At 47.7% G+C, this 24,877-nt stretch overlaps 1 pseudogene; it reads right to left on the minus strand.

Annotated features, from left to right (window-relative positions):
* Positions 1-7,771: 7,771 nt before the first annotated feature.
* LOC115540254 (uncharacterized) lies at positions 7,772-16,118 on the minus strand (annotated as a pseudogene).
* Positions 16,119-24,877: the final 8,759 nt, after the last annotated feature.

Genomic DNA, 24,877 nt, shown 5'->3' on the forward strand with positions numbered 1-24,877 from the left:
AAACCTCCACTATTACCCATCGGGGTAAGCTTCATGGAGGCTTCCATGTTCTTCCGGTCTATGAACTGCCGAGAGGGACAAAAAACACTACGTGGTACAGGAAATGCAAACGCGTTTTCACTCTGAGCCAGTGTGAATGATGACTGAAATAATTCATTATCTTGCTCGAGGAATAATTACTCATACCTCATTAGCTTACACTAATGATTCAATGCAGTTTGAAATTTGTTTGAAATAACGAACCTCATCATCACTCGAATGACTCGATGAGGTAGTATTGGATGTCATGACACAGCTTCTTGGCACATACTGCCCACCGTAGTTTTTGAACAAGCGAGCACTATTAGTTTGAATGCAATATACAATTGTACCACTAGATGGGAGTCATTTTTACACAGTGTTCCTTTAAAGATAGATTCCACTTGAATAAGTTTATATATGGCAAACATTTGATAAATTGCAAATGTATACATTACCTTGCAATGTAATACTTGATGTCGCTTGTCATTGTCAAAATATAATAAACAGGCTTGTCTCAAAATATAACGGGGAACTCGCACATCTTTCTTCAATATCGTGGATTGGGAATGGTGTAAGCGTTTGAAATCTTTTCCAGATGGTGGAGGTGGTGGAGATGGAGGTGGGTGGAGGTGGTAGAGATGTTGGTGTTTGTGTTAGAGATGGTGGTGGTGGAAGTGGAGCCCAGCCATGGGCTATGAACAGACGTAGGCGGGATCCAGATCCCTTAGCTATTCACACCCACTCAGAGGAGGACTCCTCTCTCCCAATGAACCCCATGTTATTCACCGGCCGCCAACACTTTCGGGGAAATGAATGGGAGTCAATGGAGGCTGACGGAGGAACGTCCTCCTTGAACTAATTGTCAATAGGCGATAGGGGGTGCTAATATCCCTTTACTTAGGGAAACACACATTACATATACAAAGGCAATAAAGTAGTAATTTAAGGGCATTAATTCATAGTAGTTCATATTCATATTCATAGTAGTCTGGGCAATCTACATTTTTTATTCTCATCAATGAGAGGGGAGGAGCAGAGAGGGAGGAGCAGAGAGGGAGCATATTTTGGTTTGTTCATTTGAGGGTCTTCTGCTCGTCCTTCTGCTGACTCAAAGCCATGCTTGAAGCAACATCAGAGTGATCGGCCCACAAAGCCATGAGGAAGAGCGGGTTCTATCCCCCAGACCAGTAGGGTTCCTTAAAGGACAAGGGAGATGTATGAAACACTATTTGTTCATCATTGGTTCAAGGTGAGATGAATGAGGTGCCACTGATTCAGGTCGGTATATGTCAACTTTACGACTGACTGAAGCGTGGAATGGATTGAACTCAAATTAGAAACGAAGAGGATGTACAGCGGCGAGAGGAACTCGGGATAAGAGGGTCGGATTGGTTCTATTTCTGCTCAACACAGCTGAGCTCGTGGTACAATCACACCAGTAGTAAAAACTAGAGCTGTCAAGCGATTAAAATATTTAATCGTGATTAATCGCATTAATGTCATAGTTAACTCACAATTAATCGTGATTAATCGCAAATTATTTTTCTATGCTAAATATCCCTTGATTTTTTTGTCCCATAATTCTTCTCATTTTAATTCTCTTATCAACATGGTGAATTGCATCGGCTTGCCTTGTGCAAATGATTTTTTATTGATAACAACATTGGCATATACTGATCAAAACAGGACGATACAAAAAAAGAGCCTATAGTGCAATTAAACGACTGCTTTGAACAAATGTCATTTGAACATAGCAGTCAGGCTACTGCTTCTTTGTTTTGAGCCAAAGAAAAAAAAATAAAAAAAATGTTTTTTGTTTTTTTTTATAAAATAATTGCGTTAATCGCGCGGTAAATTTTTTAACGCCGTTAAATTTGGTTTGCGTTAACGCCGTTGATAACGCGTTTAACTGACAGCTCTAGTAAAAACCAATCATCTTGGTGCTAGCATCCAATTCACACACACACAGACACACGCACAAATAAAGCACGGACACACAAACAAGCACACACACGCTCAACTACATATGCACACACATATAGGGTTGTCCATATGTAGTTGTTAAGTTGTTTAGTTAAAGGCACACACACCCACACACACAACACAAAAAAAAACACACACACACTCAAGCACTACACTGTACCACATAGACATGCACACACAGACACAAACACATCCAACAAGACCAATATATTCTGTCCCAGGGATATGGTGTAGAGCGTACACTATTTCTGCAAAATTGATAGATCATAGTGAAGGTTTAGCAACTGCAGCCCGACATGCCAGATTAATACGTCCAGAACACCAGCAGACGCACCGACGTGCCTCACACATGGACACACCGCTCGCACATACCAGGACATAGATTTACAATAACCTGATGCAAATGAGCTGCATGCACTCTGATACATCTGGCGAGGCACACACACACACACACACACACACACACACACACACACACACACACACACACACACACACACACACACACACACACACACACAAACCCTGGAAATGAACTAGCTAATTCTATGTTGCATATCCACGGTGATGCATGAGCCTATCAGGAAGCTGTGTATTCAAGCCCAGAGCTGCTGAGGCGAACGCTGATTGATCTAATGGTGACGTATTAACCTTGCGAGATAAATGTGTTTATTTTGGCCGGAGACTTCGCAGGATGAAATGAGTGACGGCCTGGAAGAGACTAAGGAGGCTGTAGTTAGCGGTGGATCTTATTGTAACACCATATACTGTACGGTAGAATTAGACACGTGTAGTCTTCAGAAGACCATGTCGTCATTTCACCCTCTCTGCCTGCTTTACCTGACATACTAATGATGTAAGATATGACTGCAAGCTATGGTTGATGCTAGTGCCCAGGAAGTGTTAAAGGCCCAGCCCCATGTTGTTTGAATATGTTTTATGTCCTTGGGGGACACCAGAGGAAGAAGACAAACAGGCTGTTTGAATGCCTGGTACTTCAGGTAAACACCTGCCAGGTAGGTTGTGTTCTTTGCCGATTCACTTGTTTGTCATCGTACAAGCTGCTGGCGACAGAATACTGCAAGGTCAGAACAATCAGGAAAAAACACTCACTTGCTGAAAGTTTTAATGTGGAGTTTAATTTGCTTTTAATTTATTCAAATTTTAATCACTTTGGATGCGCTCCTTTGCAATTTATTAACTGTCAAAAATATCACAGCACCTTGATGACAGTTGTTTACAACTGCAAATATTGATGTGTCTCTCAAAGAGATGGACAGGCTGTGTCTGTTTATGTGCGTGTGTGTGTGTGTGTGTGTGTATTTGTGTTTGTGTGTGTGTGTGTGTGTGCGTGCGTCTGTGTGGCGTGCGTGTCTGTGTGTTTTAGCATGTGCTTGTGTGAATGTGTGTTTGTGTATGTGCATGTTTGAGTGTGTGTGTGTTTGTGTGTGCATGCATCTGCATGTGTGTGTGTGTGTGTGTGTGTGTGTGTGTGCGTGAATGTATGTGTGTGTGTGTGTGTGTGTCTGTGTGTGTGTGTGTGTGTCTTATGTAACTGTCTTGTTCTAATTGCTAGAGATTGTCTGTAACCCTGAGGCTGTTGTCTGCCAATCTGCTACTAAAGGGATTTTCAAATGTAATAATGATAAATAACACATGCACATGAATTGCCAACAATGAAACAAACACACACACACACACACAGATTTTATTGTGTGTCTCAGTGGTCGACATATTGTGTGTCTGCATGTTTGTGTGTGGTGTGTGTGTGCGTGCTCGCTCGCGTGTTTTTCTGTTTGCATGTATACATTCCCCCAGGTCACAGCAAGCAGGAATCCTGCAGACACATATGGTCAGACATATGGTTGTCCTGTCTGCTAGCATCACACATACGCACGCACGCACACACACAAGCGCACGCACACACACACACACACACGTGCGCACATGCACACTCGCACACACCCTCTTGTTTTCGACAGTGGGTATTCTCAACAGTATCAGAAAATAAATCGATCATCTATCCCAAACTCTCTCTCTCTCTCTCTCTCTCTCTCTCTCTCTCTCTCTCTCTCTCTCTCTCTCTCTCTCTCTCTCTCTCTCTCTCTCTCTCTCTCTCTCTCTCTCTCTCTCTCTCTCTCTCTCTCTCTCTCTCATTTCAAACGAGCCATTAAATGTTCATCAGCTTGTGTTCAGTCCCCCAGGTTGATTAACTATGTGTACACACAAATGCAGGTCTGACACCGTGCACACAGGCCCAAGGAGGCCAGGCTCTGCAGCCAGCGCCCTATGCATCACACGCCTTTCCTGTGGCTGCTCATTGGAGCCCACCTTCATAGGCAGATGAATCACAAGAAGCTTTATTGCTACATCACCGATGGCTGTATAGCACACAAACACACACACATACACACACACACACACACACACACACACACACACACACACACACACACACACACACACACACACACACACACACACACGCACACGGGTCATATACTCAACTGAGGTCATTGACTTTGTAACTCTAAACGGCTACATACACATTTACAGTTGGACTGACCATCAATTGAGTAGTTAACCGAGATCAAACAGTGAGCTCCTCTGTGTGGCCGCATCCATTCCCATATGCTATTGGAAGCCTATTCATTTCATACAAGGTCCTGGGAGGAGCCCTTCACCCTCCCAGCCCTGTGACACAGGTCTGATTCCCGACCGGGGTTTCCCCTATGCACAGGTCTGCTTGTGCATGGGAGTACAATGGGTGTGTACATGTGTCCTCTAACCCGGGCTGTCCTCCAGCCCGACTCCTACAGCTGCTCCGCTCTCTATTGAATATCAATGTTATTGTGATCCGCACAGACCCTGCAGGATCAACACATTTCCACCGCTCTCTCTTCAAACCAACTGTTGTTTTACTGCAAACACAGAAGGTTACTGGGAGAAAGTACCACACAGAGATGTCAGTACAGCCAGGCCGCGCCACTCTTAAATGGGAGTTACATCATCGATAGATCTGCGTACAACTACTTCTGTCTTCATACCCTTCTTGCTCGTGTAACCCGAAAACACCACAGTTACAACCATCCTTTTGAATGCTGTGCTTGCTGCCACTTTACATCCACCCAATCAGTCTTCTGATAGCGGTTCTGCCACATCCTGAAGAACTGGCTGTAGTGATGGTTGAAAGGTTCAAAACATATTTTTTCGTGATTGTAATTTCAATTCAATGAGGGCCTACTTTGATACCAACAAACAAAAAAAAGTTGTTACATTACATCATTCTTAATGTTAAATAAAAAATACAAAATTGCAAGAGATTCACAAATCTTTTTGTAAACGACTGAAATGTCTTATATTTACCCATGTCAATGTGTTTCAGCTGCTAATAGACACTGGATGGGATATAATCTATGTAATTTGATACTCATAAATGTTCTCAACTCATTTTAAGGCATATAAAACATTTCAGTACCAAGATTCGGCTTCAGATCATTTTCTGGCAGGAGGGAAACGACTGAAATGTCTTATATTTGCCCATGTGAAGGTGTTTCAGCTGGTAATACGCACTGGATGGGATATAAATCTATGTAATGTGATACTCATGAATGTTCTCAACTCATTTTAAGGCATATAAAACATTTCAGTACAAAGAGAGGGCCTGAGATCATTTTCTGGCAGGAGAGAAACGACCTAAATGTCTTATATTTACCCATGTCAATGTGTTTCAGCTGGTAATAGACACTGGATGGGATATAATCTATGTAACTTGATACTCATGAATGTTCTCAACTCATTTGAAGGCATATAAAACATTTCAATACCAAGATTCGGCTTCAGATCATTTTCTGGCAGGAGGGAAACGACTGAAATGTCTTATATTTACCCATGTCAATGTGTTTCAGCTGGTAACAGACACTGGATGGGATATAATCTATGTCCCTGCCAGACCTCCAATTCGGAGATGTTTACATTTATCTTGTGGAGAATCCCTCCCCTTACACAGCCGCCAGGATGAGAGCATACAAAAGTACGGACAGTTATATGTATTTTCAATCTGGATGGGTCAATAATGCTGCCGTTTGGGAAGTGAATGACAAGAAATTCTTCATTGTCAAAGCGAAGGTGAGTGTTAATTAGCGTTAGCTAACGTTGATCGGTAGCGTGTCTATGTTTCCCGGGTCCTATGTTCCCCGGGTCCTCTTTGTATGAGACTGGGGAACATAGGACTCTTTTTAAAAAAAAAGGGTCCTATGTTCCCCGCTTTTCCCAAAAAGGGTCCTATGTTCCCCGATATGTATGTGACCGGGGAACATAGGACCCTTTTTCAAAAAAAGGGTTCTATGTTCCCCGGTTACTTTTTCCATCATTACTGCCAAATTCCGGCCGAGAAAACTACCATTGCATGTCTTTACCTTTTGTGGAAGAGGGAGGCACACAGAGCTTTTGGCCATGATATTATTATACAATTATATTATATTATATACTATCATATAAAGAGCTACGGGAGACGCAAACGGCAACAATCACTTTATCCTCCATGCTGCAGTTCACCCCGGACTGCACTGCACTGAGTTGGCCGGTTGGCTGATTGGCTGTTACGTTACACATGTCACTCAGTGGCCACGCTGTTGAACGCCGATTGGCTGTCATCACGCGAATATCGCGTCAAAGTTTAAATATTTTTAAAGATTGATAGATTGCGGGGAACATAGGACCCTTTTCCCAGAAAGGGTCCTATGTTCCCCGCTTTTCCGAAAAAGGGTCCTATGCTCCCCGGTATGTATGGCTGCAGGGGAACATAGGACCCTTTTTGGGAAAAACGGGGAACATAGGACCTTTTTTTTAAAAAAGGGTCCCCGAGTGGGGAACATAGGACCCGGGGAACATAGGGATGACCCCCGTTGATCTGGGTTGTTAGTGTCAGTTCACTTTTTCAGTCAGTATTCTAGGGCAGTAGTGACAATGCATGAATGTTTTGGTAAGGTGGACACAGTCCCTTATAACATAAATCTAATCAAAAAGTTCTCCTTCCCAAATGTCAGGTAAACCATTCCTACAGGTTAAATGACTCCCAGTTGACAGCTTTGGTTGCTGTCGAGAAAGAGGGATTGGTGCGATTTGGCCACTGTACATGTATGGCCGGTTTAGGGGAAGTGTGTTCACATGTAGGTGCCATACTCTACGCTTTGCTAGCAGCTGTGAACAAACTGAGTGGCACTGCATGCACTGATAAGGCCTGTAGCTGGAACGAGCCTAGTATGGCAGCCATGAGGACAGTAGGGTATGCAGAAGGGAGCCAGATAGGTTTCACAAAGGCCCAGAGAAAGAGATCTGCTGATGGTTGTGGTGACCTCCCCCCGGTCAAGATTCCACCTCCAACCCCAGATGAATGCACAGCACTCTACAGTATGCTACATTCATCTGAAGGCACTGAAAAGCAACCTGTCAAAAGTTCAATTTTGTCTGTTATCCCTGGCCATGCAAAGAGGTATATACCTCGAGCAGTGCAACTGAACATCCCAGGACCCTTAGGCCAGATGTACAAGCCCCAGCACAGGTGACTGTCACACCAAGAACTGCAGGCAAAGAGTGAGGAAGTGTTTACAGGGTTAAGCAAAATAGATGAACGGGTACAATTTAACATCAGTCAGTAAATGTGATTGAAGTTATCACTTTACAAAAACAAATGATTTATTATTACAATTTAAGGACCAATAATTCAAAGAAAAAAATCGTAAAAAGGTAATAAAACACTAAAATATCAAAAGTATTGAATTCCTTTTTGTCACTGTCCTTATTTCATTGATGGAAATAACAGTGTAACAATAACAGTTCACTCTTATTAACAGTTTTTTCTCATGTTCAACCCAAAGGAATAATTGAAGGAGCCAAATTTGTCAGTGCACAGCACACACAGACTATTTTATCTAGAGGTGTAAGACCTTCAGGCTGCTCAGCTTCACACATTTGAATCCCAAATGTACTTTGAAGTATGGTGTACCGATTCCTTGCCTCACCGATAACTCTTTCCACATGTATCCTAACTGATGCAATTCCTCGTGTGGACTCTAATTCCACTGGACCCAACTGCTTTTTGCCTCTACTGAAAGCTGGGATCATAAGCTCAGCATTGTAGAGACCAACTGTATCTGCCACATCAAACCCTCTATCAGCTAGTATGACATCACCTGGGTTGAGGTGATCCAAAAATCCACTTCTTTCAGTCAAGTGTTTGTCTGATGTTCTACCACCCCATCCTTTTGATATAAAATAAACTGTTCCTTGTGGTGTAATGCCAATTAGATATTTCATGGTATGGTGATGTTTTTATTTTGAGTATGTTTGTGCTCGTGCTCTTAGGTCTCTAGGCCTTTCAATAAAAATTTCAAAGCAGTCAATAATACAAACACATATATGAAAAACCTGTCTAAATATCATAGGCATTGACAACTGAAGCTCCTCTCGATATGGCCAAAAACAAAAGTGCTGGAGCAAGCCTTGCATTCAGCACGTCAATGGTGCTTCTAAATGTTCTGCTTGCAGTTGGAATTGTGATCTTAAACCAAGCAATGACAGGGGAAGGTTCATTTTCAGCCTCATAAGAGTTAACAGAAGTTGTTGGAAGGGAGAGAGGTTTGTACCAATCTGCAGAAATGATAACACAAATGTTGAACTACTTGTAACTTTGAATATGTGGGGATTCCAGTCATTGCCTTCACTTTTTCATCATCATTTTCAAAAGCCAGTTCATCAAATGTTCCTGATTTAATAATGTCTTTCAGCCAACAGTTTTCCTCCCTGAGGTCATTAAACTCCCTTTGTAATCTTGCAATCTTTTCCTTGCATGGCTTGTTTTCACACTGTTGTTCATCCACAGCAGGTGGCGCAGGTCCAGCATCTGGTACTGATGACAGGTCAAGGAGGACATCCACTGCATCTTTCTTCTTTTTCTCCTCCACCCTCTTGTTCTTCATTCTGCTGTGCTGCTCATACCTTTCCATGTCTTTCTTCCTATTCCTCTTCTTGTGGCTGGAATGTGTGAGAGGATGGATGGAACCCAGTCAGGGGACAAGGGGTCGTCACATTTGGCCCCTATAATGACACAAGAGGGTTTATGTCCCACATATGCCAACAAGTTATTAGTAACATCAAGAACATTGTGATATCATTCCTTCAGACAGTGTTAACTTAGTTTTAGTCTTTGTCACTTACTGAAAATTGTATTTAGTTAGTCCAATTCTGTTTTTGTAAATGTTTACAGTAGGTAGTGGAACACAGTTTTAATCAAAGTCAAATTTTATTCCATATTTTAGTCATTATGTTTTCAGACACTTTCATGATACTGTAATAGATTTTGCTAAATGATATTTCTCCTGGCTGTAAGAGAAGAGAAATGAGCAACGTTATCCTGAGCTAGCTGTTTAGACTTTAGACATCTAAGATACGTGTTTGTTACAGTACTTCATTCATATAACTAACTGTAACGGGTTCAGACGAGTCAGGACACAGTTCTCAAGCGAAAATGGAGCGAACTCCCGTTTATTTCTCCTTCGGAGCCAACAAACACAATGTCAAATGAACAAAACGTTCTTTCCTTCCGTATCGTGCTCTTACGACGCTCGAGCTCGCAGAGAGCGTCTTCGTCACTCTCTCCAACCCCTGACTGAAAGACAAGCAGGCACATAAATACACACTTCCTGATTGGGTCAGACTGCAGACACCTGTCCACAATCAGACCCCATCACCCCAGCAGACCCGGGGCTCCATAATCCCCCTGCAGGCCAGACGCCGCCCAATCTCCACATACCCCCACCGCCCGACACAGGCCGGGGACCCATCCGGCCGTAAACCTACTCCCCCCCCCCGGGACGGGAGAGGAAGTCTGCCACGACCATCTGCGCCGCTCAGGTACAGCACCGGACGGTCGGTCCCCTCCACCTGCTGGGTCAGGACCGCGCCCAACCCCCTATCCGACGCGTCTGCCTGGACGGAGAAAGGGAGAGCAAAATTAGGAGCACACAGGACTGCTTCCCCACAGAGGGCTGTTTTAATAGCCTCAAACGACACCTGGCATGGCTCCGACCACTGGACTGTATCTGGGGCCCTCTTCCGGGTGAGGTCGGTCAAGGGGCTGGCCAGGTCGGAGAAGTTCGGCACGAACTGCCGATAGTAACCCGCCAGCCCCAGGAACCGCCTCACCTCCTTCTTGGTCCTGGGTCGAGGGGCGGCGGCGACCGCCGCTGTCTTACCGACCTGCGGCCGGACCTTCCCCCGCCCCAGGTGGAACCCCAGATACTGAATCTCCCTCCGCCCGATCACACACTTCTTCGGGTTGGCCGTGAGCCCCGCCCGTCTCAGCGACTGAAGGACGGCCGCCACCTGCTGCACATGCTGCCCCCACTCGTCACCATAGATGACGATGTCATCTATGTAGGCAGCAGCATATGCAGCATGAGACCGTAACACACGGTCCATCAGTCGCTGAAACGTGGCCGGTGCCCCGAACAACCCGAACGGAAGCACCTTCAACTGGTAAAGACCGAGCGGAGTGGAGAACGCGTTTTTTTCTCGGGCTGCTGGAGACAACGGAATCTGCCAGTGGCCCATCGTGCAGTCCAGGGTCGTATAATACGTGGCCATGCCAAGCCGGTCCACTAGCTCGTTGATCCGAGGCATTGGGTAGGCATCGAACTTTGACACCGCATTCACCCTACGGTAGTCGACACAGAACCGGACAGACCCGTCCAGCTTCCCCACCAGCACGACGGGACTGCACCAGTCACTGTGGGACTCCTCGACGACGCCCAACTCTAACATTGCTGCCAATTCGCGCCGTACCACGTCTTGCTTGTGGACGGGCAGCCTGTAGGGACGTGTCCGCACCGTTAACTCGGGTTGCGTCTCGATGTTGTGAGTTATTAACGGGGTGCGACCAGGCAGGGGCGAAAAGACGTTGGCGAACTGGAGCTGCAGACTGCCCACGTCCGCCGCCTGACTCCCCGACAGATCCTCTCCTCGGCCGACCGGAGGGACAGGCCCCGGAGTAGGGACTTCCGGTCCGAACTCCTCTCCCTCCGGTAGTGTCGTGGCGAACGCGACCGGGACCACATCAACCCACCTTTTGAGCAGATTGATGTGGTAGATCTGTCGGGAGTCGCCCCGGTCAGGCCGCACTACCTCGTTATCCACGTCCCCGACTCGGAATGTGACCACAAAGGGACCTTGCCACTTCGCGAGTAATTTGGTGCTAGAGGTGGGCAGCAGAACGAGGACCTTATCCCCCGGTATAAGATCGCGTAATGTAGTCCCTCTGTCGTACAGGCGTTTCTGATTCTCCTGGGCTTGGTGCAAATGCTCACGTGACATTACCCCGAGTGAGTGGAGCTTTGCACGCAAGTCCATGACGTACTGGATTTCGTTTTTACTGTCGCTGGACCCCTTCTCCCGGTTTTCTTTAATGAGTTCCAGTACGCCCCTGGGCCTGCGCCCATAGAGCAACTCGAATGGGGAAAACCCTGTGGAAGCCTGAGGAACTTCCCGCACCGCAAACAACAGAGGGTCTAGCCATTGATGCCAATTTCGAGCATCCTCCAGTACAAACTTCCGGATCATGGACTTTAACGTCCGGTTAAACCTCTCACACAAGCCGTCAGTGGCCGGGTGATAGACGCTTGTGCGGTTGGCCTTGACCTTTAACAACCCGTAAAGTTCCTTCATCGTGCGTGACATGAAATTGGTGCCCTGGTCAGTGAGAATCTCTTTTGGGATTCCCACCCGCGATATGACATGAAACAACGCCTGCGCAACACTCTTCGCAGAGATATTGCGCAACGGAATTGCTTCCGGGTATCGGGTTGCGTAGTCGATCAGGACTAACACAAATCGATACCCTTGTGCGGAACGTTCTAATGGCCCGATAATGTCCATGCCCACACGATCGAATGGGGCCTCCACCAGGGGAAGGGGCCGCAAGGGAGCCCTGGGAATGGCGGGGGGATTCACCAACTGGCACTCGGGGCAGGAGGCGCACCACCTACGCACTTCCGCCCGAATCCCCGTCCAATAGAATCTAGCCATTATCCGGTTTAGTGTCTTCTCTTACCCCAAATGGCCCGCCATTGGGTTGTAATGCACCGCCTGGAAAATCATTTCCCGGCGGCTCCTGGGTACCAGCAACTGGGTAAAAATCTCCCTGTGGGCCGTGAGCTGGGCCTCTCCCGTCAGCAGAGGCAGGAGACGGTGGGCCACTCTGAGACCTCGGCCACCCCCCGGAAGGTCTCCAGAAAGGCCTCTGGGTCGTCAGCCTCCCCCATTTTGGGGATATATATTTGTTGGCCCGGTCGGGCTACCCCGCCGCGTTTTCCGGAGCCGAGTAGCTCCCGCATGGCCTCCCGGTCGGCGGCCAAGGAGCGGGCCAGCTCCACCAGGACCTCGTTCTGGGCCTGCTGTAGCTGGGTCTGTAGCTCTGCTGTTTGCGCCAGGTGTCCGAGGACACTGGCCAATGGCGATTGTTCCATGCTTGACTCGCCCCACATTGGTCTCCACTGTAACGGGTTCAGACGAGTCAGGACACAGTTCTCAAGCGAAAATGGAGCGAACTCCCGTTTATTTCTCCTTCGGAGCCAACAAACACAATGTCAAATGAACAAAACTTTCTTTCCTTCCGTATCGTGCTCTTACGACGCTCTCTCGGGCTCGCAGAGAGCGTCTTCCTTCTCTCTCTCCAACCCCTGACTGAAAGACAAGCAGGCACATAAATACACACTTCCTGATTGGGTCAGATTGCAGACACCTGTCCGCAATCAGACCCCATCACCCCAGCATACTCCCCCTGCAGGCCAGACGCCGCCCCACCTCCACACTAACGTTACCATAATAATTTATTCATGAATAAAATGACGTAAACTAATAATATCATCTGAATTTTCTGAAAAATTGCACTGCATGCAAACTGGTAAAACCCCCCCCCCTTCCTACATCTGACTGTTGTTATCTTTTCAGACTGAAAATGATTAGCAAGGCCGCTGGAGTTGGGTGCACAGGTCCACTTAAGCGAACCATGTCAGAACGAATACGTAAATCTATAATGACTGACAGTTGTGGCATCCCGCCACTTAAACCTCGGCCCGGGCGGGTCCGAGGTGGGGTGATTGACAGTGTATACCGACGCCACCCACTGAGTGGCGACGAAGAGCATCACTTTCTCCCCAATCAGCGAGATTGGGGGACACCTGACCGAAAGCCGAGGAGCCATTTTAAGAGGAGCACGAGGACTGACATTGGGGCAGACCAGGAACGGGAGCGAGGAAGGAGGAAGCGCACTGGTCCGCGAGTGGCTAGAGGCCCACGGAGGCCCTAGAGACCGCGAGTATCATGTATTGTCTCAGTTATATGCAATAAATGCCGAATGAGGATTTAACCCTCTCTGCCAAGCGTGGTTTATACGTGGAACCCGGCTCATTGGGAGAACGGGGTGCCACACACTCCACCGCTTGCTCAGGCCTCGGGTAGCCCAGGAACCCGCCCAAGCAGGTGTCCCGTCTCGATAGGGCGTCGGCGTTGGCGTGCTCCCGGCCCGGTCGGTGGTCCACCGTAAACCTGAAGTCCTGGAGAGCCAGGAACCACCGCGTCACTCGGGCATTGGTGTACACTCACACTCACACACACACATGCACGCACACACCACACATGCACAGACACACACAGACACACACACACCGACCACGCTCCCCTAAAATGGATGGCCGGTGCGGCCATCCATTTTAGGGGAGCGTGGTCGGTCACCAGGGTGAACTCCCTCCCGAGGAGGTAGTACCTAAATTTATCAAGGCTCCACTTGATGGCCAAGGCCTCCTTTTCTACCGTTGAGTACTTCCTCTCATTTGGCAGCAGCTTCCGGCTGATGTAGGTGATGGGGTGTTCTTCTCCGGCCTGGATCTGGGATAGGACTCCTCCCAGCCCGAACTCCGAAGCGTCCGTGTGCACTATGAGGGGGGAAGCAAAGTCAGGGGTTATGAGAACCGGCTCTGAGCATGGGTCTTCCGGGTCAGGTCGTTCAGGGGGCTGGCCAGCATGGCAAACCCGGGAATGAACCGCTGGTAGTACCCAACGAGTCCTAAGAACGATTTCACCTGTTTTTTGGTGCGGGGTTGGGGCCAGTCCCGAATGGCGGCCACTTTGCTCTCCTGTGGTCGGACGGTCCCCCGCCCTACCTGGTACCCCAGGTACGTCGTCTCCTGGTAAGACGACACTTTGCTGGGTTGGCCGTGAGGCCCGCCTTCCGCAGCTCCCCCAGCACCGCCCTCAGCTGGCGGTTGTGGACATCCCAGCTGGGGCTGTGGATGATTATGTCGTCGATGTAGGCGGCGGCGTAGTCGCGGCGTAGCCTCCCTGGTTGTCTAACCCGGTAGTTTACGTCACCCACCCGTTCCACTACCTCATACGGTCCGTGCCATTTGGCCAGGAACTTGCACTCTGCTGTGGGGACCAGGACCAGTACCTGGTCTCCGGGCTGGAAGGTTCGCAACTGGGCTCCCCGGTTGTAGACCCTCGCCTGGGCCTGCTGGGCTTGCCGGAGGTGTTCCCGGACAATGGGCCACACCTGGGCCATGCGGTTCCTCACCTGCTCCACGTGGTCCAGGGTGGTGTGGTGCGGGGACGGGTGGCTTTCCCAGGCCTCCTTGGTTATGTCCAGGATACCGCGGGGTCGTCGTACAGGAGCTCATACGGCGAGAACCCGGTAGACGCCTGGGGCACCTCCCGTACGGCGAACAGGACGTGTGGTAGCAGCTGGTCCCAGTTCTTGCCGTCCAGGTCCATGGCCTTTTTTAGCATCTGCTTCAGGGTTTTGTTAAAACGTTCCACCAGGCCATCCGTCTGGGGGTGGTAGACTGAAGTCCGGAGCTGCTTCACCTGCAGGAGCCTGAGTAATTCCTTCATTACGCGTGACATGAAGCATGACCCCTGATCCGTTAGAACTTCCTTTGCTATCCCCACCCGACTAAACAATACACGCAAGGGTAGAGCATCGGGATACCGGGTGTCGTAGTCCACTAGTACCAGGATGTACCGTGACCCCGGCTGGTCTTGGGCAGGGGTCCCACAATGTCTAGAGCTATACGGTCAAAGGGGGTCTCGACGATCGGCATGGGGACGAGAGGGTTCCTGACTGTGGCCCTAGGCGCGACCCTCTGGCACTCGGGGCAACCCTGACAGTGACGCTCTACATCCCGCTTGACCCCCGGCCAGTAGAACCTCGCCAGGAGCCGTTCCCGTGTTTTGTCCATCCCCAGGTGGGCTCCCAGGAGGTGGGTGTGGGCCATATAAAGCACCTTGCTTACATGCACTCGGGGCACTACCAACTGTTCCCTCACTCCCCCCTCTCCTTCTGCTACCCGGTACAACAGTCCCTCCCTAGTGGTGAAGTGTGGGTATGGCAGGTGACTCACCGAGTCTCGGGGCCTTCCGTCGTGGGACACCACGTGGCTCCAGGCATGCTTCAGGGCCTCGTCTTGTAGCAGGGCGCTGGCAAACTGGCCTGGTCGGGCCGAACCTTCCGCCCTCCCCGGTAAAAAGTCTGAGAACTCGGTCAGGGGGGAACTCTCCGGCTCCTCCGGGGGGTCGGGTTGCTCAGATGCCGTGAGGGTGTCCGGGGTGTCGGCGTGGGGGCCCGGCGACCCTGATCGGACGGTCCCTCCTCCCCCCGTGCGGATCGGGGACCCCGATGGGGACGTTTATTGCACCAGACAGACACTGTTCAAATGGAGTACAATCATTTAGGTTCTATAGGGCCTCCGTGAGCCTCTTAAACCTCGGCCCCGCCTGGGCCGAGGTTTAAGGGGCGGGATGCCACACAGTACAATAATTAAAATACTGTGTTGACTAACAAGCTTAACCTCACCTTTGATGAAATGTTCGCTAAAAAGACATGTGTACTTTGATGGTTGGCATTGTTTGTCCTCCCCAGGGACGGAGGCACGTCTCAAGGCACATATCCACAACCTCCTCCTTTCTTTGTTTTCTTTCTCAGACGGGATTCTGTAAAAGCACATCCCAGGCTTGTCTCCTAGTCGATAAGTGCAGCCAATTGCTACTGTTACCCAGCGCATCAGCCTGGAGACAGCAGGTCTGGGGTCAGTTGGACTACTGAGGGGCTGTTGACCAGCCCAGCAGCCTGGAGACAGCAGGTCTGAGGTCAGTTGGACTACTGAGGGGCTGTCACCCAGCACAGCAGCCTGGAGAAAGCAGGTCTGGGGTCAGTTGAACTGCTGAGGGGCTGTTGCCCAGCAGCCTGCAGACAGCAGGTCTGGGGTCTGTTGGTGTCACCCTGTAGTCTGTTTCCCTTTACTTCTAATCAGTTGTCATCAGGGTTCTTGTGCTGACCCGGTCCGCATGGACACAGGTTGATGAAGTAGGCCACGACAATTTGAAACAAAGAGTATGACACACTCACGCAAACACACACACAAATACACTGCCATGACACCAACCAATCATATGATGCTCCATGTGGCTTGCCGTCTGCATTGACTTTTTTCTTTAAGAAAATAGGGTCAGGAGGATTCACTAACTGGTGTTGAGAACTCCAGTGAGACTCCAGTGAATCACCTGGACACACTGAAGATGTGCATCGCAAAATGTTTTCTATAAAGCTTCTTTCTGGTTCCACCAGTGACTACCAGGAACAGTCTAGTTGATTACCAAGAACAGAGTGGCGACAGCTGGAGAGAGAGCGGACAGCCCGGAGAGACGCCAACCGGGGCAGTTAGGGATGGCAGCCCAACCTGCCTCTTCCGAGAGGGTGAACCCACATCAACTAATGTTGATGTCTCACTAAAAGATAACCCCAGGGGAACCCAAGAGGGGGGAGGGTGAGCACCCCAGCCGGACAGATCAAAGAATGACGACAAATGGCAACGGAAACACGATGACGTTTACGGAATGTTTTTGTGGGAACGTTTGCAAGAACCTGCATGGCCTGAAGATCCACCAAGCCAAAATGAAATGCATGCAGACGGTGCAAGTGTCACAGCGCACAGGAGCTACTCCTGGAGAGATGCAGGAGGAGCCATGCCCGGAGTCAACCCACAGTGCCCAGTAGGGATGTGTCGGTCACGACTGATTCGTTACAACGAACGAATCCCGAACGTGAATGACAAGAACTGGTTCCCCAAAACAAGAAGATTGATTCTTTTTTTTTAACATAAACCAAACATATAGTCACGTAAATAAAATATACGAACGAATAGAGCTCAGTCTCCCCGCGACTTATATTGATTGAGTCTACAACGTTCTCAAAGATTCAGCCAATGAGAGGTAGCAATGGTGTTGGAATGGCACCTGGGTAAACCAATGACAAGGCGGTACCGTCGAATAGGTGCGCTTTCTCTGTCTGACGTATCTTGGGTCATACCATTCGACGTGGGGCCACTCATATATCCCCCTACATTTTTTCGAAAATAGACTTGACCTCCATCTGTTTATTGGATAAACACATTTCCCAATCCCAGGAGTCTTTGCTCCATTCTACGTCAATTTAAGAACAAACAAAGAAATTAAACTGCAGTTCGTATTTTTTATTTATGACCATGCAAGTTCTGTAATGCCTGAACAATGAATAATCAAATGTAAAGTAAAATAAAATAATAAATGTAAAACCATGAATGAAATATAGAGAGTAAGCAAGTGGTATAATTATTGGTGGGACGTACGATATACTATATAGCAGGCATCTCCAAACGGCGGACTGCGGTCTTGACGATCCTATCCGGACCCATGACCAATTAATTATTTTTTTTTTTTAAGATGTAATCTGACGTAACGAACGAATCAAAACGACCGAATCAAATAAACAAATCATTATAGTGAACTGAACTGAAAGAACTAGTTCCCGGAAAAGAATCATTTTGCCCATCCCTAGTGCCCAGGACCCCCAGGTGACACAAGCCCCAGCCCCACGCAGAATATCAGAACATCGTCGGGTTAGGTGGCCCAAAGCTCACAAGGAGAAGGAGTGGCTCCAGTTTGATGTAGACATTGATTCCATAATCGAAGCAGCAGCCAAAGGAGAAGCTGACAGAAGCCTCCAAACAAAGACCACCATCATTTTCTCTCTAGCAGCAGAGAGATTCGGGTTGAAAGAAAATAAAGCAGCAAAGGCCCCATATACCATGAGCAACAGAGCGATCAAGATCCTCCAGCTCAGCAAGGAGCTAAAGACCCTGAGGCGACAGCACAAGTAAGCGAGTGAGGAGGAAAGGGATGCTCTCTCAGAGCTGCACCGTATCATCCGCAAGAAGCTGACTACCTGGACGAGAGCCAAGTGGCATCGGAGGCGGAGGAAGGAAAGGGCTAGGAAGCGGACCGCCTTTCTAGCAAACCTGTTCGGGTTTACTAAACAGCTGCTGATTGATTGATTGATTTTATTTGACCATTTTGATATAAAATATGAACAGCACTCTGTGTCATATATTAAAATAATTAAATAGTCAAGGATGACACAATAAAGCCCGAAGGCTTATTTCCATTGTGGTCCCTGTGTGGCAGGAGAAAAGGGCAAGTAGCAGCGAATCATACATCAATCAATCAAATAAATTACACAACTACATAAAAGTCACACACATAACAATGATCATAATTAAGACATGCCTAAGATTAGCGTCTTAGCCATTGTTTCAAAGACTTTTTTAAAAAAAACTATGTTTCTGACTGACTTGAGTGTACCAGGTAGCCTGTTCTTATACTTTGTGAATTGCTCTTGGTAAAATAAATTAGGAGTCCTTAATTTAAGACACACCCATTCTTTTTAGGAGTATCTCCTATATTTGCCATTTATGAGCTATTTTAAGCCCTAAGATTCTTTGTGATTACGGCCCCTGGTCCCAGTAAATGCTAATTTACATTTGATCAGGAAATCGCTTATGCAAAACTTTATTTAGAATGTTGAAACATTTAAATAATTAAATAGATGGTGTAATCATTGTGTGCATTTGAATGTAATAAAGAAAAACACATTTAAAACAATATGGGTGGCACACTTCAAATACATCAAGCCATGACCTTCTGACCAGGTGAGACAGGCGAATGCAAGGACGCATATTCATAAAAACATGTGTCAGGGGCAGGGGAGGACTGGGACAAAAAATCGGCCCGGGCATTTTGAACCAGACCGGCCCACTAAATTCACCTTTTCAGTCTTTTTGGTCTCTCGAATGTCTACACCAACCAGGCTTTTAGCTAGCAGGGCGTCTGCCCTATAGTCTACTAAAATAAGAAGAAATGGGACGCCCTACTTTTAGGCAGGACGGCCTAAAAACACCCTATTTTTCTCCCGTTTTACCTGTTAACTTCGCTGAATGTGATCAAAATTCACCGTTTCAGTCGCTTCAGTGCTTAGCAAAGTCTAGAATCATACATATGCCCTGCCAATTAGAAAATAGCATTGCTGTATTCCCGCTACAACAACGTTACATCATGATTCCAACGAAACATTGATTCACGGGCTCGCAGAAGCTACAGAAGACAGCTGTCTCACCGCACGTCACTGAACCTACTACTTTATGAGTTCAACAAGAGTTTGTGTGTTAAGGTGGTGGTCTTAATTAATCCAAATTCAATACAATACAATATACATCATACACTTTAAAGTTGTGTAGAAAGTTGTTTCTTTTTGTTAAAGTTGTTACTTGAATTTTGTACCTTGCTACCTAGTTTCAGTTACACTCACTGTTATTATGTATTAAATTACTAAACATATAAATAAATCAGTGTAATTGTAATATTACCTAAAAACGATCAAGTGCTGTACAAAAAATCCTAGCTAAAAGCCTGACTCCAACTGTGCAACTATTTTCCACATACCTTAGGCCATGCAATGAGTTAAAAGCAATCAGTGAAAGTGGACGCATTATACACTTCCAAAAGGTGTTATTTATTAACAAAAAAAGTATACTCCACGTCCATCACAGTAATGGGTAGAGTTCATCCGACTGGGTGTGTACCTGCGTTTAATAGAAGAGAAAGACAAAAAATAGAAGACAAAGACAAAGAATAGAGAAGAGAATAAATGATGGATCAGATGTGACTCTACTGTATCAAGAGTAGTACCCACTAGTCTAGGGGCAGCAGCAGAAAAGGCCCGATCACCCATGGTGCACAGCTTCGTATGTCGGGTTTGGAGGGTGTGAGTGGATCCTGAACGGAGTGTACGTGAGTTTGTCGGGGGGGTGAGGAGTTCCTGAAGGTAGAGGGGGGCAAGTCCGTGAAGGCACTGGCGGGTGAGGAGGGAGACCTTGTACTCAATTCTGAGTGAGACAGGGAGCCAGTGCAGTGATTTCAGGATGGGGGTGATGTGGTCATGCTTGCGCACCCTCATCAGGACCCTGGCAGCACTGTTTTGAATGTATTGGAGCCTCTGGATGCTCTTGCCAGGGATCCCAATGAGGAGTGCATTGCAGTAGTCCAACCTGGAGGAGACAAAGGCATGGACGAGCTTCTCTGCATCAGCCAGGGTGAGTGATTGGCGGAGTTTGGCGATGTTCCTGAGGTGGTATAAAGCTGTCTTACAGAGGTGTTTGATGTGGGTGTCAAAATTAAGTTGTGGGTCCATTTTAACACCGAGGTTGGTGACGGATGTGGAAAGGGGGATGTTTTTGCCAGGGAAGGTGATATTGGTGATGGTGGGGGAGCGGAGCTGATGTGGCGTGCCAACAAGGATGGCTTCTGTTTTATGGCTGTTAAGTTGTAGGAAGTTGAGCTTCATCCACGCCTCTATCTCCTCCAGGCAGGTGGTCAGTGTGGATGTTGGCAGAGGGGCAGAAGAAGTGGGGGTTGTCCTGATGTAGAGCTGTGTATCATCAGCATAGCAGTGGTAAGACAAGCCATGCGTGCTAATGACACTACCCAGGGGGAGCATGTACAGTGAGAACAGTGTGGGGCCAAACACCGAGCCCTGGGGGACACCGCAGGTGACGTTGTTGGTGTGTGATTTTGCTTTGCCCAGGGCAACGTGCTCAGTTCTGTCAGTGAGGTACGAGGTGAACCAGTTCTTTACATTTCCTGATAGTCCAATGGTGTATTGCAGGTGGTGAAGGAGAATATTGTGGTCAACCGTATCAAAAGCAGCTGTTAAGTCCAGGAGGATGAGGAGAGATGGGGAGCCGGTGTCTGCTGCCATCAGGAGGTCATTTGTGACCCTGACCAAGGCTGTTTCTGTACTGTGGCCATAGCAGAAACCAGACTGGAATTTTTCAAACAAGTGATGTTGTATGAGGTGATCCTGGAGTTGTGCTGCAACTGTTTTTTCCAGAACTTTTGACAGAAATGGGAGATTTGAGATGGGCCTGTAGTTGGAGAGGACTTCTGGATCAAGGGTAGGTTTTTTTAATGTTGGTCTGATGACAGCAGTTTTTAATGCAGATGGGAAATGACCGGCCAGGAGGGAGTGGTTAATGATATTGGTGATGAGTGGAGAGACAGCAGAGATGTTGGCCTTCAGCAGAGCTGTAGGGAAGGGGTCTAGTGCACAGGTGGATGGCTTCATTTTCCTGATGACGTCCTCCACCTCTTCCTTTGTGATGCTGGAGAAGGAGCAGAGGGTCTGGACAGAGTCAATCGGTGGGTCAACAGTTTGAAGGGGCAGGGCAGTAGTGATGGAGAGGTGTGAGCGGATGTTATTCACTTTTTGTTTAAAAAAGTTGATGTGCATGTTGCACCTCTCCGTGGTGACATCAGATTGGGATGGTAAAGGGGGTTTGAGAAGGTGATGGATAGTTGAAAAGAGCTGTTTGGAGTTACCAGGGCTATTGTTGATTATTGCGGAATAGAACCTGGGCCGTGCATTATTCAGGGCTTCAGCATATGCCCTCCTGTGTTCCCTGTATGCCTGTTTGTGAACGGTCTGACCAGAGGCCTTGAGTCGCCGCTCAAGGACACGCCCAGCAGCCTTCATTGTACGTAGTTCACTGGTGTACCAGGGTGCAAAGCGCGAGAAGGAGACTGACCTCGATGTTAAGGGGGCGTGGAGATCCAGGAGACTGCTCAGGGACTGGTTGTATAAGTCCACTGAGTCAGCAACAGAGAGGGAGTCAGTTGATCCAGAGGAGAGATGTTGAAGGTCCAGGGCCAGGGCATCCATGTTGATATTTTTCACATTCCTGAAGTGGATCTGCCGCTTTGGTTTGGTGTGGGAGGAAGGAAAAGGGAGCTCCATTGACACAACTCTGTGATCCGAGACACCAAGATCATAGACCTGTAGGTTGCTGATGGGGGTGGAGTTTGAGATGACCAGGTCAATTGTGTGTCCTCTGGAGTGTGTGGGGGCATCAACATGTTGTTGTAGGTTGAGGGAGTCTAGCAGCTGAAGAAAATCAGCAGCGGGCTGGCATGAGGGGGTGTCAACATGAATATTTAAATCACCCAGAATGATGGTATTGGCAGAGGTAGTACAGAGTGTTGTGAGGAGATCAGACATTTCCGGGATGAAAGCAGAGTTGGGTTTAGGGGGCCTGTATATGAGTAGAACAGTCATGGGATGGGGGGGCTTGCATGTGAATGCAAGACATTCAAAGGAGGAAGTTGTAGGCAGCACCATGGGGGACAACTCCAGGTCCTGTTTGTGGATGACAGCTAGGCCACCACCGCGTCCAGTTCTGCGGGCTGCCTCCAAGTAACTGTAGCCTGGGGGACAGGCTTCGTTAAGGGCAGAGTAAACCTCTGGCTGGTGCCAGGTTTCTGTTAGACACATGAAGTCAAGTCCTTTTTCCCTGATATGCTCTTCAATCAAGCTGGATTTATTATTCAAGGATTGAGTGTTGAAAAGTTCAAATTTAACCAGTGACTTTGGAGTTATTCTCTGTACAGGTCGCAGAGCCTTAAAATCCACTCCGCGCAGGTTGGAATCCACTCCATGAAATCTATCCAGCCGGGAGTGCGGGGATCTCGCGATGTTACGTCTTTTGCCCTCAGCCATCTCTGCGGACCTAATGGATGTGATGAAGCCGGCAGGCTGACCATAAATAAAGTTTCTCCCTGAGCCTCTGTGGATATATCGAGGTCTACGCAATAGTCCTAGCTGCTTAATGGTGGAAATACAGGGTGGGATGGAGCGATTGTTGTACTTCAGCAGCTGTGGGGCGAAGTACGTCAACATCGAACCTGATGTTGAGTGATGTTTGCCTGTTAGCAGCTAGGTACGGACCCGACGCATCTGGGGAAGAGCTGGGAGGCAGTGCAGAAAATCCACGAGACAGTAGAGACAGCTTAGCAGGTTGACCAGGGCATATTCCTCACCAGGATCGCCGAAAAAAAAACGCCATCAGTGACCAGGAAAATGTCACATCGGCTACTTGTTTTAGCCGTTGTTTTTAGCCGTTACTAGGGAAACCAAAATAACAAGTGAGCTACACGGCTCTTCACAATAACACAATAACTCTGGAACAACTAAAGACCATAAGCTTGCTTTTCGTCGCTAATGTAGCTTGCAGGGAACCAAGTAGAGATAATATGTCAACAAAAAATCACTTTTTAAGTAAAATTGGCCAAAATTGGCCCAAAAATTGCTTGGAAAAGCGGCGAACAGACAGCGCCAGCGTCCTCTCCGTTTGTTGCCTAGATACTTGGTTCAAGTCATGAAAGACTTGAACTGTTCTTTGCCTTGTTGGTGATGTATCGTATCAGCTCAGCTGAACTGACATCAACAGTGTCCTTCGTGTCCAACACAAGCAGATCATCTGATTCTTCCATGAAAGGGTTACCCATTTCCCACATCACTGATGTGAGTCGTTTCACTTTCTCAAAATATGCTTTTTGAGAAGCCTCTGTTTGTTCATGGTGATGATTACCTTTCTTCACATCTTTAGCTCCTGACACAGCTTCATAGTTCGCAACTTGACGGCTCACCTCTGGACCTGCTAACGTCCATCTTCGAAGTGCTGATGGGTTCTCTGTCAGCCCGACTGCTCCCCCATCACCTTTGATCACAGCATTGAGCCATTCATGAGCCTGATCAATTGCCACTGCAGAGAAAGCCCTATCTGACTTATGTACTACAAAGTTCCCCTTGTGGAACTCTGCAGCCACTTCTGGATGTTGCTCCTCAATGCACATCATGTCTCGAAGGTGTATTGGAAGCCATCGAGCATAATTCACATTGTTGTTGGCAAAAAAGTATGGGATAAGTTCAAACAGTGACTCACGATACAGTCTGAAGTTACCTTTTCGGAATGATCGGATCAAAATGAGAATGGTCAGCTCCATCCTATAAATGAGAAACCAGAACATGAACTGTGGACTCTTCTGCTCCGTGCACCACACCTCAAAAGTGGTGTTAGTGTTGTCAGGTGTCTCTTCCTTGTATGCATTGTATGCATCTTTCATGAGCTCATACAGACTGCATACTGTTATCTGATGTGCGTACCGTGTTCTAGTTACACTTGATGCGGAAAGAAATTAATCTGCTGTACCAGGTGAGGCTACCCCAGCCACTACGAGGGCACTAGTCCATCCACTGTCTTTGAGTAGCGTTCTGATAGATTTAAACGCTGTCATTTCAATATGTAGACCTCCAAACATAAATCACATATTTGTCTTCTCCATATTGCTCTGGCCGGTGCCATTGGATCTGCTTTGCAAGAGCATAAATTGGCTGGTCAGCAGCTATGACTGGTATTTGTCCTGGATTCAAGAATGCTACTGTATCCCTAACTTTGTCCATAACATGCTTTGTTGTTGCGACAGAGTGGGCCTGGTCTCGGAAGAGGGGAAGCAGTGATGTAATGCTGACATTAAAACCCTGGCTCCTCCTTTGGGATGCATGGTAGGCTGACCATGTTATAGTGGAAGAAGCATTGACTTCTTGGGTTAGGCTAAC

This window comes from Gadus morhua, chromosome 3 (assembly GCF_902167405.1).
Source record: "Gadus morhua chromosome 3, gadMor3.0, whole genome shotgun sequence".
In the NCBI taxonomy this organism is placed as follows: domain Eukaryota; kingdom Metazoa; phylum Chordata; class Actinopteri; order Gadiformes; family Gadidae; genus Gadus; species Gadus morhua.